Source organism: Neocloeon triangulifer, unplaced genomic scaffold (assembly GCF_031216515.1).
Source record: "Neocloeon triangulifer isolate White Clay Creek 2 clone unplaced genomic scaffold, ASM3121651v1 ptg000006l, whole genome shotgun sequence".
NCBI classification, from domain to species: Eukaryota; Metazoa; Arthropoda; class Insecta; order Ephemeroptera; family Baetidae; genus Neocloeon; species Neocloeon triangulifer.
Window position 1 is genome coordinate 4,667,836 of NW_026775549.1, and position 13,025 is coordinate 4,680,860.

At 35.5% G+C, this 13,025-nt stretch overlaps 1 long non-coding RNA gene across 1 annotated transcript in view; it reads left to right on the top strand.

Annotated features, from left to right (window-relative positions):
• Positions 1-11,518, top strand: part of LOC132194319 (uncharacterized) — a 166,674-nt gene extending 155,156 nt beyond the window's left edge. Inside the window, exon 5 of the long non-coding RNA XR_009441531.1 lies at positions 11,258-11,518. This is a non-coding gene — a long non-coding RNA (uncharacterized LOC132194319). The remainder of the gene's footprint in view (positions 1-11,257) is intronic.
• The last annotated feature ends 1,507 nt before the right edge of the window (positions 11,519-13,025 follow it).

Sequence of the window (13,025 nt, forward strand, 5' to 3'; positions counted from 1 at the left end):
ATTCAGCAGAAAGGAAGGTCGCCGCGCACAGGACTTGGGCTGCACTTTGCACAAAATTCGAGCTACGTGCAAAACGTTGTCGCTCACGCAGGAGGAGTTTTATGAAGCCCCGACGACTGCCTTGTCGCGGACATATTGTGCCGCTGATGGGAAAAGTCACCGCGGGCACGTTTTCTCTGCGAAATATTACTCAAGGAAAAAGTTATATTCTCCTCACGGTGAGTAAAAGGATTGCGGCTCTATCTTGGTGGCGCACGGGAAAATCCATAAATTTCTTTATTACACACACTCGCGGTAGTAATTCTATATTTAAAGAAATATAGACCAATCTGATAAAAGCAGAACTGGAGGATCTAAATTTATGGTCACTGAATATCATTATAAATTCAAGATGATATGAATTAGAAAAAAAAATACAACCATACTAGGACAGTATCTCTTAAAATAATGGAGTAAATCTGGACAGAAATTTGCATGATTGTTTAATATAATATTTTTTAAATTTTATAATGAGCATGTAACTTACAAAACGATAAAACACAGGCAAACAACTGGACAAGAAATAAACTTTCACGAGAGAGTCTTATCTTTGTTTGTATTCTGCCAGATTTAGCACACAATAATCATACTGAAGAATTCACATTCTTTAATTTATTTTGTGAACCGGAATTGCGTGTAATTAAGCAACAATATTACTAAAAGAAGTATGCTTGTGAGATATTATCTTGAATTTAAGGAAAAAAGGTACTTTTTTTGCTTTAATAATTTTTTTTAAATAATCTGTTTCAAGTTGAATTAAAAAAAAAATTCTCTATCAATTCGATATTAATTCAAAATGAACATATAAAAATTTAATTGCTTAAATTCCTTATTTAATTTGACCAAAAAATTTTAAATATTTATTCTTTAGCGTCACTGAAATCTTAAAATTTGATTAGGTTTATTTCATAATTTAACATTCTCTTAAATGCAAATTTCCAAAGTTATTTTCAAGTGAGTCTTCTTTCATATTTCCGTTTCTCTTCCATGTTGACATTTTTGACAACACCGGATACTCCGTCGGATGAAATTCAAATCTTTACTGCGGAAGAGGGAGCGGAGGTTTTGCTTTGATTTTCATTTTGCCTTCATTTTTGTTCCCACTATCAGAGCTGGAATGCCGCTCGCCTTTTTGCCCTCGGTGCGGGTCGAGCGCAAGGATGGGACGTGAATTATTCCAGCTATGTGGTGGCAGCAGCGTTTAGAGCCGTTTGTGATACCTTAGCAGGCGAGAGACGAGTGCTGCTGGTGAAAGGGCTGACTGAATGTTGAATTGCGAGCAGTTGATATTGCTGCAGACCACTGCTCGTTGCCCATAAAGATCGGGCGCAAACAGTGCCGAGTATTGCTGCACGCGCATGTATAAAAGAAGAGCGCAGGTGAAAGTGTCATCAAGTTTATTTTACTGCCTGCTTTCGTATTCACGACTCCCGATCATGTGCGTTGCTCTCTCGAGTGATAATTCCAGGCGTGCGACACACCCCATGCAACCAGTATTATTTCTTGCCACTCGAGTAAGCGGTGTGAAATTTAATCCCGCCATATTTTCATGAGGATGCACACGGGATTTAATGCGATGAAAGCGACCGCGTTTTGTGCGTTCTCGGTCTTGGCTTAGCTTTTGAGTTGTTTATGCAACCGTGTAGACCCCAGAGTTTCGCGATCAGTAACCTTACTTGCCACGGTCTGAAGTACAAACGTTCCCTGCAAATTATTAAAAAAATAAATCAAAAACCTTAAAAGCGCCTTTAGAAAATAATTTTTATTGTGAAAAAAATATTGCAATTAGTCTTTAGTCAAATCTGAGAAACTTTGGTAGTTCATATCGTAACTATCAAAAATAAATTTTTTTTAATAGAATACTACCTTGTCACTCGTCGCGTTAAAAGTTCATCTTTTTTATGTATAATTAAAGAAGAATCTAGAAAAAGTGAAATAGTAACTCATAAAAATTGTAAAAAATTAATTCATGGTAATTTGAATTAAAGCGATTTAAAGTCGGCTTATCCTTGATATTAGGTTTTGCGAGTTGTTGATTGTTTTACTTAAACAAATAAAAAACTCAAAATACCTGTTGAGGAAAGCCGACTTTAAATTCAAATCAACCCTGGATCGGGAAATTCTACCATATATAATTTTTTTTTTCATTTATTTGGATGAGTTCATGCATGGGGCATAGTTGCCCTAATTTTTGAACCCAATAAACACTACCAAAATAATTTTTATATGAATCACATAATTCTTAACATTTTCAACTAATAAGTTTTAATTTATCACAATACTACTTTAATTTGTCGCCAAACCTTTCTATACTTGCAATAAATTCAATAAATAACAGGAATTACGTTATATTTTTGAATTGTGAGCAATTTTGGAGCACACCGTGGCATACCTTGTCGTGACCGGTCGTGACAAATACCTACGGTTTGCGGCAGCTCCCTGTAATAATCCAATTATGAGTCACAACCGTCACAGGCTTGGACTGAACGCGAACCTTATAATTATTCAATTTTAACATTTTCTCCCTACATCAAGGCAAAAATTAAAACTGCTGCGAGAGCGTTTCTGTTTAAACAGAGTTATATTCGCATGACTTATTTGTGTCTGCTTTTCCAACTACGCTCATTCGCTTTCCGACATTCATCAAAAGCGCTGAGTTAGAGGACCGCGCTTTTAGCACTTCTGATGTGTGGTGTTCGTCTGAATGAACTTCTATACTAGCAAAATATATATTAAGCTCTGGGAAATCTGAGAGACCATAAAAATTTTAGAATTGAAACATATTTCCATCAGTCATGCTTAAGAGTAAATTGTGAATTTATGTTATTTTTTCTATTGTTGCTCAAACAACAATCAAGGCAATGTTTCATTGTTGTGATACGCAAACCTTGTTCGGCCTGTCAGTGTTGATAAGCCGATTTTTTTTAGGTCATTGTTCAGTGCACTGGACAGCTCAGTGGGCACGAACGCGCACGGTAGGACTCACAGGCTGTAAGGTACCTACAGACCTGTGAGCCGACCAAGACGGGTTCAAACCCCGCTGGGTTGGCCTTTTTCACATCTTTCTCTAGGTTTAATTGAATTCCAAATCACATTTACTTGTTAAAAAACTTGCGATATGAGTTTAAAAAAATTATAGTTAAAAAAAAATTACAAAACAGAATAATATTTTCTGGGCACGCACTTTTTGAGTACACAATCTTCAAGAGCTCATTATTATTTACATATTTTATATTGTTTTAATTTAACTAAGTTTTTTGCGCACAATCAGCAATTTAAGCGATTTTCTGGAATTATATTTCAAATCGCTGCCGAAAAAATTCTAAATTTGACCTCAAGGATGACGTATCGCAACATCATGAACTCCTTTATTGACATAGTCAAAACAAATCATTACAACAATGGTTTTGTTAAATTTCCAATAATTGAAAAAATGGCTGAATATTGTTGTAAAGACAATTTGACTATGTCAATAAGGAGTCCTTAACATTTCAAATGAAGTTTATGTTGAAAAACATAGATTGAATACGAAGTATTTTAAAATATAATGATCTGGCAGTAAAAATAATCTTGGAATCTATGGAGCGTACTTATAAAAAAACCTTGGTTGGAAATGTATGGAATTATTTCCAGTTATCTGAAATGGATTTACTCTGCAAATGAAGGTGGAAGCCCGGATTCCTTTCAGAATCAATCACACTCTCATCTGTCAAGAGCGAACGGCACATCATTAATTTAAGACCCCGTTGAACTCGAACGGCCGTGCCATCGCGTGTGTGTCATTAAAGGCTGAGCCACTGGTGGATAATTTTTCTCTTTAATCGCAACCCGCCTGACAGTTCTGATAACACGCGAGAGCGCATGAAACTTTGCAGGAATTATGGCTGCAGTGGTGTTTCTGGGCGCGAAATAAGCAGGGCAGCTGCATTTAAGTGTCCCTTACGATGCGAGAGTTGGTTTTCCGTGCAGCTATCGCCAAAGCACTCCCTCTTGGCATGCTGACGAGATCCCCTTCTGAGCTGATTAGAAAAAGGCCGCAATATTATTTAGTAAGAGCTCGAGCGGCAGCTAAATGGCGAGGAATTTGCATTTCAAGCAAGAGCGCTGCATTTACTTAGTTAATTAAGTTTGAAAAGATTACGGCGCGAGTCGACTTTGGTATGGGGCTGCTGTTTTGCGGCCGCTGAGCTGCTCTCCGTGGCATATTTGATTATTATAGAGGAGTTGGGTGAATGGAGCAACTTGGTGCATTTATGATGAGGGCCGTTTGTTAGCACAATGCTAATTAATGGGATTAATGATAGCGGGGAAAATTGGCCCTTGACTGAGTCGTTCCAGAAGTATGAATTCATAAATTTGCAAGCTTAAGTGGATCCCGCCTTTTTAGAAAATTAAAGTGATGTTTTTCAATTGGAAGGTTGATAAATTATGGAGTAACCACTTGATAATTTTATTGTCATTCAAGTGCCTTGCCATGCAATTGCAATGAATTAATGTATGGTATATTTTTAAAGATATATTTTATATTACTTACGTGATTTTAATGATTAATCGATAATTAAATTCTATCCAACAATAAGGAAGCAGTCATGGCCGAGGTCAATAATCCAATTTTAACATACAATACTAAAAAAATAGTAATATTAATTATAAGTGAAATAAATTATTTGATGACATTGAAATAATTTAAAATATTAATATTTTCTGTATTCACACATTTTTCTGCATTCATACAATTTATTCTATTATTAGTTTGGAAATTAAAGGTTTTGGGGAAAAAAGTTTAAAAATTGGTTCATTGCTAGTCTTGATGACTGATTTTAATCTACTTTTAATAGTGTATTTTCCAAGTTACAAGATCATGAAAAAATTTCTAAATATTTTTACACGCCATTTACAAAGATAGGAATAAAATTTAAATTAAAAATAAAATTAAATGCCATCCCTGCAATTGTCTGTTAGATTTACTGGCTTAGAATATTTTTTTATCTAACATTAAAAAAATTAAAGTAAAATTTTACTAAGAATATTTTGGATATAGCTCGCGAGAGATTAATTCCCTAGCTGTGCCAATTGAAAACCAAAATTAGCCCACAAGTCTGGGATTTTCTTGCAGACTTGAGCAAAAGGCGCGCTCGCCCCGGGGAAATCATTGCAAGCGAGAGAGGAACATATTAATTAGTGCGATTCCGGCAAAGAGAATATTTTAATTACAATTACGGCGGCTCCTCGGAGAGAATGGCGGCGCGCCGAAAAACGGACAAAAAGTGCCGAGTCGGCTGTGAAAAGGCTGAATATTCGCAAGAGGCTTTCCCGCATGGTTGGCTTGTTTATTAAAACACATTAAGGGGGTGCGTGGGCACCATTTGCGCCAGCAGTCGCCGCGTCTTCTCCATAAACACGCAGCGCGCGCCTGTCATACAATGCTCATCCCCGAGGATATAATTCTTTGCCTTCTTATTAAATCCCCGGTCGTCTTAAAACGGCTCGTTCGTTGCTCATTAAAAGGCTGTGAAAATAAGCTCGAGGGTGGAGCGAGCGAGCGAGCGCGCGTCTGCATGCAAGTGCTGATTATTGGCTTCAGCCACCCAGCTGTGTGGAGCTGCCGCCTGTGAAATTAATGCAATTGTTCTGCCGAGGCAAGTGTTGCTCGCCTAACAGCGTTTGCCACGCGAATTTGCCAACGTAGGTTAAACCTCGACTCTTTACAATGGCAAAATAGTCACGTGACAAGTGCATTTATAAATTTACCATTAACTTGAATATTTGCAGGAAAAAAATAATTACACAAATCTGAATAAAACATTCCAGCGTACATATCAAATTTAAAGTTAGCTGAAAGCTAAATTTACAAATATTATGATTTTTTTTAATGTAACCAATTAAAAATGTATAATATTTTTTTAACAATAACCAAGTAATGCACCGCATTATAAACTATAATTTTTTTATAATATAATTAATATTTTTTTCAATTATTATTATTTTTTTTTAACCAAAATCATGTTGGCGCTCCGTGGTTTTTCGTTTTGGGCAAAGAAGGGAAGAAAAACATATTATGTACATACAAAAATAATAACTAATCTATAAAGATTATCCATCCAAATATAGGTGTTGAAATGTTGTTTAACATCATATCATAAAAATGAATTCAGTTTTCTCTGGATTGCAGCCTTTACAAGTTTAATTTTTAAAATGAGCAACATTATTAAAAACAGATTTATTCTCAATAAAAAATTATTGATTGAAATTGTAATTTTCAATATTTAATGAGAAAAATTAAAAATATACATTTTGAGAAAAAAATTAATAAGAAGAACAATATTAAATATATGGACGTATTAAATAATGGACGTATCTTTAACAAATATTAGCATATTTTTTTTTCTAAATCAACATTTTAACGTTTTAAAAGAACTTCCATCGTTTATATTAGGGGATCAAAAGAACTTGTTTTGCCCTTTACATAATATATGGAATTAATTTGTAGCGAAGATAAGCAAAACGAATTTAGTGTCAATACGTCATTGTCGTCGATTTATTTAAAAATAAGTAAAGTAAAAAGAAAAATAACAGGTAGCTTTTACAAATTACGTCGTTACAATCTGAATTGCATGATTAATTTGTAATGAAACTGATCGCTTACCTTTTTACAAATCACTTTCACTACGCAACTTTCAATTCGAAAAACTCATTCCGAAAATTCATCATTGTTTCCCAAAACGATCGTCCCAGCAACGCTCATGCAAACAAGGCAATTTGCAAATAAATTAGCAGCACAGACTGCAATCGGCCTCTGCGCTGTGATTCAAATCGAGGGGTGAACAGAATATTCATCAAAATTTGATAAAGCGACGCATGGTTTGGCTGCTGGCACTTTATTTCGCACTTGGCTGCATTTTAATGGCGATTCAAACACCTGTCGGCCACACACGTTATTTATTTGTGCATGCGAAGTAATTAGCGTGGCGAGTCGCTCGATATTGATGACGCGTTTCAAAGGCACGCCTGAATAATTGTCTCGCCCGCACAATATTGTTTGCATTTCTGTGCGGCGGGCGCAGGGCGACGGGACGAATTCAACGCCATAAATTAAAACACAGACCCGCGCCTTCGTGTGTATAGAATTGCGAGGCGAGGAGAGCATTTATTTCATCTCTCCAAGGAGCAATGTCAACAAATTCTCGCGAAGATAAATCGCACACGCTCTCTCGTTTGTTCTTTTGGGGGAAGCGTTCGAGCTGAACGTTTTTTTTTTTGCCGCACGAGAGTTTTTGCAGCGTGAAACTTTCCCGAGAAAACGGGTGCTTTGTCTTTTCTTATTCATACCCACACGAACGCGCGCATATTTGAATGTTATACCTTTCATAAATGCCAAGACTTGTTAGCACAAATGCACGAGGAAAAAATTTTTGGAATATATTAAAGAAAATAAAAGTGCCCTCCCGCTTTGTTGATACAAAGTGTTTGAGGAATTTTAAGGTGGAGCACAGGAAAATTTTACTCTTTGTTCATAAAAAACATTTTCTGGGAATTTTAAGGTGGTAGCTACTTTATGATTGCTGGCACAAGAGCACTTCCTCAAATTAAAACGTGTAGAATATAAAATAAAAATTGGTTGATGTAATTCAGAATGTCCAACACATTATCTTTTTTTTTGCAAGATTTTTATTTGAAATTTAAAAGTCAAAGAAACAAAATAACAGATGGATGGGATTTGTTAATCCTTTCATTGATTGTGAGTTTCATTAAGAAACATTGTTATAACACAACATTAAATCAAATAAAATATTTATTCTGTTTTAATTATTTTTTTGAAATGAAGAATTTAGGTTTTTCCTTGTTGTTTTTATTCATTGGCAATTTTTTTCATTTTCAAAAATTAACGTTTGTTAGCATTGATTTTGCTAATTATCAAATTTAACTAACAAACTGGTAGTTTTTTTTATTTGTTTGAATCTGATTTTCCCATGTTTTGATGTATCAAACCAATGATTTACATTAAAATTTTTTATCTACTACCAACTTTGACTTTTGTACTGGCTGATTTCCTCAGCTGTGCTTTCAAATTGCCGAAAATTGTGCAAAACCTGATTCTCGATTGTTTTTGCCCAGCGAGCATTTGCAATTATATTTCAATTAAGAAAGCGGCGCGCGCTGTGAAAAATAGCGTGCTGCTCAGCGAGTGTAATTAAAGCTCAAGCAAGGCACTTCGGAATAATTTAAATGCGCACGCCTTTCCTTCTTTTTCTTTTTTTTTTGTGTTCAGCCGCCATAATTTCGGTCGGAACACGACGCGCCGCTCTCACCAGCAAATTCCACGACTTTTTGTTGTTTCTGAGTAGGCGTTTTACCATTTCGCGAGTCGAGAGGCGCAAATTTGGTTTAGCGTTAACTCGCTTGTAGTTGGCTTGCGTATGAAATTGAGTTGTTATTGCCTCATAATGTATTTCACTGCGTCCGCCTGCGGACCTACAGAATGTGTTTGCTCGGCATAACATGCCTTTCTTCTTTACATTGAAATGGCCGTTTTAATTGTCCTTAAGCTATTTTCATCAGCTCTCTGTGAATTGGGAACATGAGGAAAAACGCTAAAATAACACAAATTTATTCGTTTGACGAACGATCATTTTTACCCACGTGCAAAATAAAAAGAGCTGCGTTTTCCTCTGAAAATGACGAAGGCTATTATTTATCTCATTGGCTGTTGGTTTTTTTTGTCAATTATCATACGATATGATTTATTTTCTCCCAAAACTTGAATGCTTTTGTTAGACTTAAATTTGTGTATACTTTATAACAGAAATTGCATTATGAGTTTGGCTGGTGATACTTTTAAAAAGGATTGAAATAAAAATGATGAGTGGGTTGGTAATTTTTTTTGGAAGTTTGTTTATTGTCATAAAATAAACTCATATTATGGACCTTGGACAAGGAGTTGCTGAATAATTTTATTAATTTTTTTATCTTTGTTTTTTTTTCAAATATCTTGTAGTTCCCAAATTAAAATTTAAAACTATGAAGATTTCTTTAATATATTTTGAATATTTGGCGATATGCGATATATTATATTTTAATATTCAAAAAATTAAATTTGAATTTAATAAAAAGGAACAGTAAGTTTCCATTTTCTAATTATTTTTGTCTGTAGTATTTACTATTTATTATTTTTTTTTTCATCAAAAATATGATTTGAAATAATACATTATGTAAGAATGGTGCTGACGTTTCTCATGCAACTGCTAAACATCATTAAAAGAGAATAATTTCTGTTGCCAAAAAATCCTGCTATCTTCTTTCCTTACACATTTTCATATATTCTCATTGAGGAGAAACGCTAAGTGAATCAATTTGAGTAGAAATGGGGTCTCAAATGAAATAATGTTTCCATCTCCACCTCTCGCTGCGTTCTTCTCTCCCAATTCACTTTTCAACTGTTATTAGAGCTTCCACTCGGGTGCACAAATAAAAATGGAAAAGAAGCAACCTAACCACTCAAGGAAGAATATATATTAATGTTTGCAAGTGGAAGAAACCCGGCGAGAGCGCTGCCTTATTAAATTACTTGTCTAACCAAAGCACAGCCTTCTTGGTGCTACAACCCTGACGGAGAGGACAGTGACATTTTGCAGAAAAGAACTCGTTTAAATTTTAATGCGCATTTTCCCGAAAATTTCAAGTATAGGATAAATTTTTCATGGTGAAATTATTTGCTCTGCTTGAGCATTAATTATATTTAAAGTAATACTTCCAGTTAAAAAAAAAAAAATGGAAATTTTTATTGTGTAGAATTTAGTTCTGAATGGAAATGTTGCTCGACCGAGCTGTTCGCTCAGCTGCTCGCCGAGACAGAAGGGGCGAGCGCGGCTCTGGGAAAAGGATTGAGCGGTGCACCCGAAGGTCTTTGTGCTGAAAGTACACTGGCAACTTCAAAGAATTCCTGCTTGCACCTTAATGTATGTGTGTACGACGGAATTTGTTTCCTCGGCGGTTCTCCGCTGCTCGCTCAGCTGCGAATTAATCCGAAAACACCCTCAAACAGCCCCCTGGTAATACTCTTCATTAGTGGGAATGCGCGCGTGTTTGCAGATCAGCCACGATGGTGGAAAATTGGAAAGCGCACCTGACTCTCAGCTCGGGCGTCTCTTTTAATTAAAAGTTTTGTCCTCCTTTTTTTCTTGGGGCGAACAAGAACTAAACCGCTTTAGAATTCTGCGAGCAGTATAGATTGTACCTCAGGAGTTTGCACATTATATCTTTTTTCCTTTCTTCTTTTGGTTAACTTTTTTGATATCATGTTTACAAGAGTATAATATTTTTTTGAAAAACGAAACTACTAGGATTTCAACTGCGAAATGGGTTTCCCGGAAAAAGTGGCAGATCTGGTAAAAATTCAAATGAAAACCAACGAGTGCACAGTGTCCTATTACAAAGAGGGTCGAAGCGCCAAAGTTCAAAAGCTTGTTATCCTCCTCCTTGCTCCCAGAAGGCTTATTTAAATATTTTCAATAAAGGGGAGCGACATTCAGAGATATTGCTAAATTATTCCAACAACAGCATGCATGTGTGCTTCCGCGAGTCGCTATTTATGTGGCGAATTCAATTTATTTTGTTTAAAGCTCGAGGGCGAATCTCCCAAAATTTATCGTTGCTCACATATTTTACGATACACTCAGTTACATTAACTTTAATTAATTGAAATCTGGTTCAGAATTATTCAGCTATATTATACACAGTTTCGATTACATGAGAAGTGGAATTATTTAAAATGTAAAAAAATTAATAGATGAAATTAACAAAGAAATTATACAAACTTACAAAGTTCGGAACAGAAAAATACTTCCATATTATTAGAATTTTAATTTTAGGAGACCAATTCAATAAAATTTGGAATATTTTATGTCTTGTTGATTTTGTTAAATGAGAGAATCAATTACAACGAATTAGAAGATATGAAACTTATATTTTTGGCGGAAAATGTATTTTAAGGCATAGCTTAATAGTGTTTATACTTTAAAATTGTGTAGAGTGATTTAGTAGCTCTCCGAAACTATAAATTACAAAACTTAAATATCTTTAGAATTTTATATCCCTTTTAAGGCTTAAATAATTGAAATAAGGTTTATCAAAAATTTAATTTATTGTAATTTCTTTAATGCATCTAAATTTCAACATTTTATTGAGTAGAATTTGTAATAAAATTTGAAAATATTTCCAGGCATGACACGCTTTTACTGATGTGAGTCACGAGATGACCCCGCGGCCGAGAAGCACTGCAACTTAAAAGGCACCGAGGTGCGTGCACAATGGAGCAAGATACGGTCGGCCGGGTGGAAGAAAAGAATGCGGCGGCGGCGGCCAACGCAGGCAACGGGTACACAAAACATCAATCTAGGGCTGGAAAAGACCTCCGAAAGCTGCGAGAGTTATTGATCTTGGAAATATTATTACAGCACATGATAAATGGCGGTGTGTGCTCGATGGCTATCTGAATAAATTGGAAAATTGACATGTTATTGAATTTATTCCTGTCGGGCCGCTTGCTCAGCTGGGCTTGTAATATTAAATCGTTTGATGCTTGCAGACTGTCTGCGAGCGAGGTAAATATTATTGGCAAGTGGCTGTGCCTTTTTTTTGCCAATTTATGGCACACAGAGGAAACTTTGATGCAAAGCTCAACCAGGAAGTATATATGTAGCCATCTAGGGAAAATCGCCTTTGAAAAGAATCACTTTTCCCGGAAATATTTGTAAACGAGGCATTTTTTTTTGTCTTTCACTTTCAATATCAGTAATGAAAGAGCATTCGAATGTATAAATTCATGTCACTTCAAAAATTCGCATCTGGAAAGGAGATGTAAATTAAACTCAACAGAATTCAATTACCGACGAATTCAGTCGCATTCCTTTTGAGTTCAAACGCTGCGTGCTGCATTAAAGGAAAAAGAGACTCACGCACCAAGCTCCGTTTGTTTTGCTGTTCAAAGTGTTTAGCAAAATCGCAAAATCTGCTTTTGACACTTCACCTTCGGGGCGCGCAGTTTGCCAGAATCATATAATATTGATCCAAAAATTCGACGCACCAAAAACACACTCGCACAGCCCGCAGTATTTCATTATTCGTCTGCGTGCACGGTGCAGGGTTAATTGAAACAAACAGGCGGCGCTGGATTTGAAACGGCGAAACAGCATTTGTTGGGCGTGCAATCAATAATCCACGAATTTGGCAGCGCAATTCCGGGGGACCATCAATTCATTTCGCATGGCGTGTCACGCGTTGGAATTATCTATCCAGCGCCACTTCACAATTTATGTGGCGAAAGAGCATCCAGTGCGCGGCGGCAGTTCTTTTTAAGTCAAGCAGAAGGAAATTTGATGGCTCTGAAAATATCATCTGAATGCATTATGCGAAAAGACGGAGAGAGATATTATTTGAGCAATAGCGCGTGAGTGAATTCCGTTCTCCTGCGTGCGGAGCGAAATCACATTTTTTGTACTAACACATCGCATCACAAATATACCGCTTCAGTTCTTTCTCCTTCTCATCGGGGTGGGTAATCGAGCGAAATTGAAGAGAAGATGGTACGTGCGCGTGAGAAAAGCAAGGCTTTAGATTGATAAAAAAAGCTGTTCCAAATTGATCGACTGCGATATAAATAAACTTAACTTGAATTCTTTTAATCCTAAAGAGCAAAATAAAATTGAATTGAAAAATAATTTAATATTTTTTTTATGACAATAAAATTATAATTAATAAAAAGTATGCAAAAATTTTATTTACAGTTAATTATGTATATTAAATTTAAAATTGTAACATTGAAATAATCTTTAAATAGCCACTCAATAATAATAAAAAGCTTTTTTATATTTTCTTGTAATTTTTATAGAAGCAATAATTAAATTTCCAAATTAAATTTTTGCCACATCTGATTTTTTAAATGTTTTTTTTTTAATTCTATAGTGTATATAATTATAATTCATTGTATT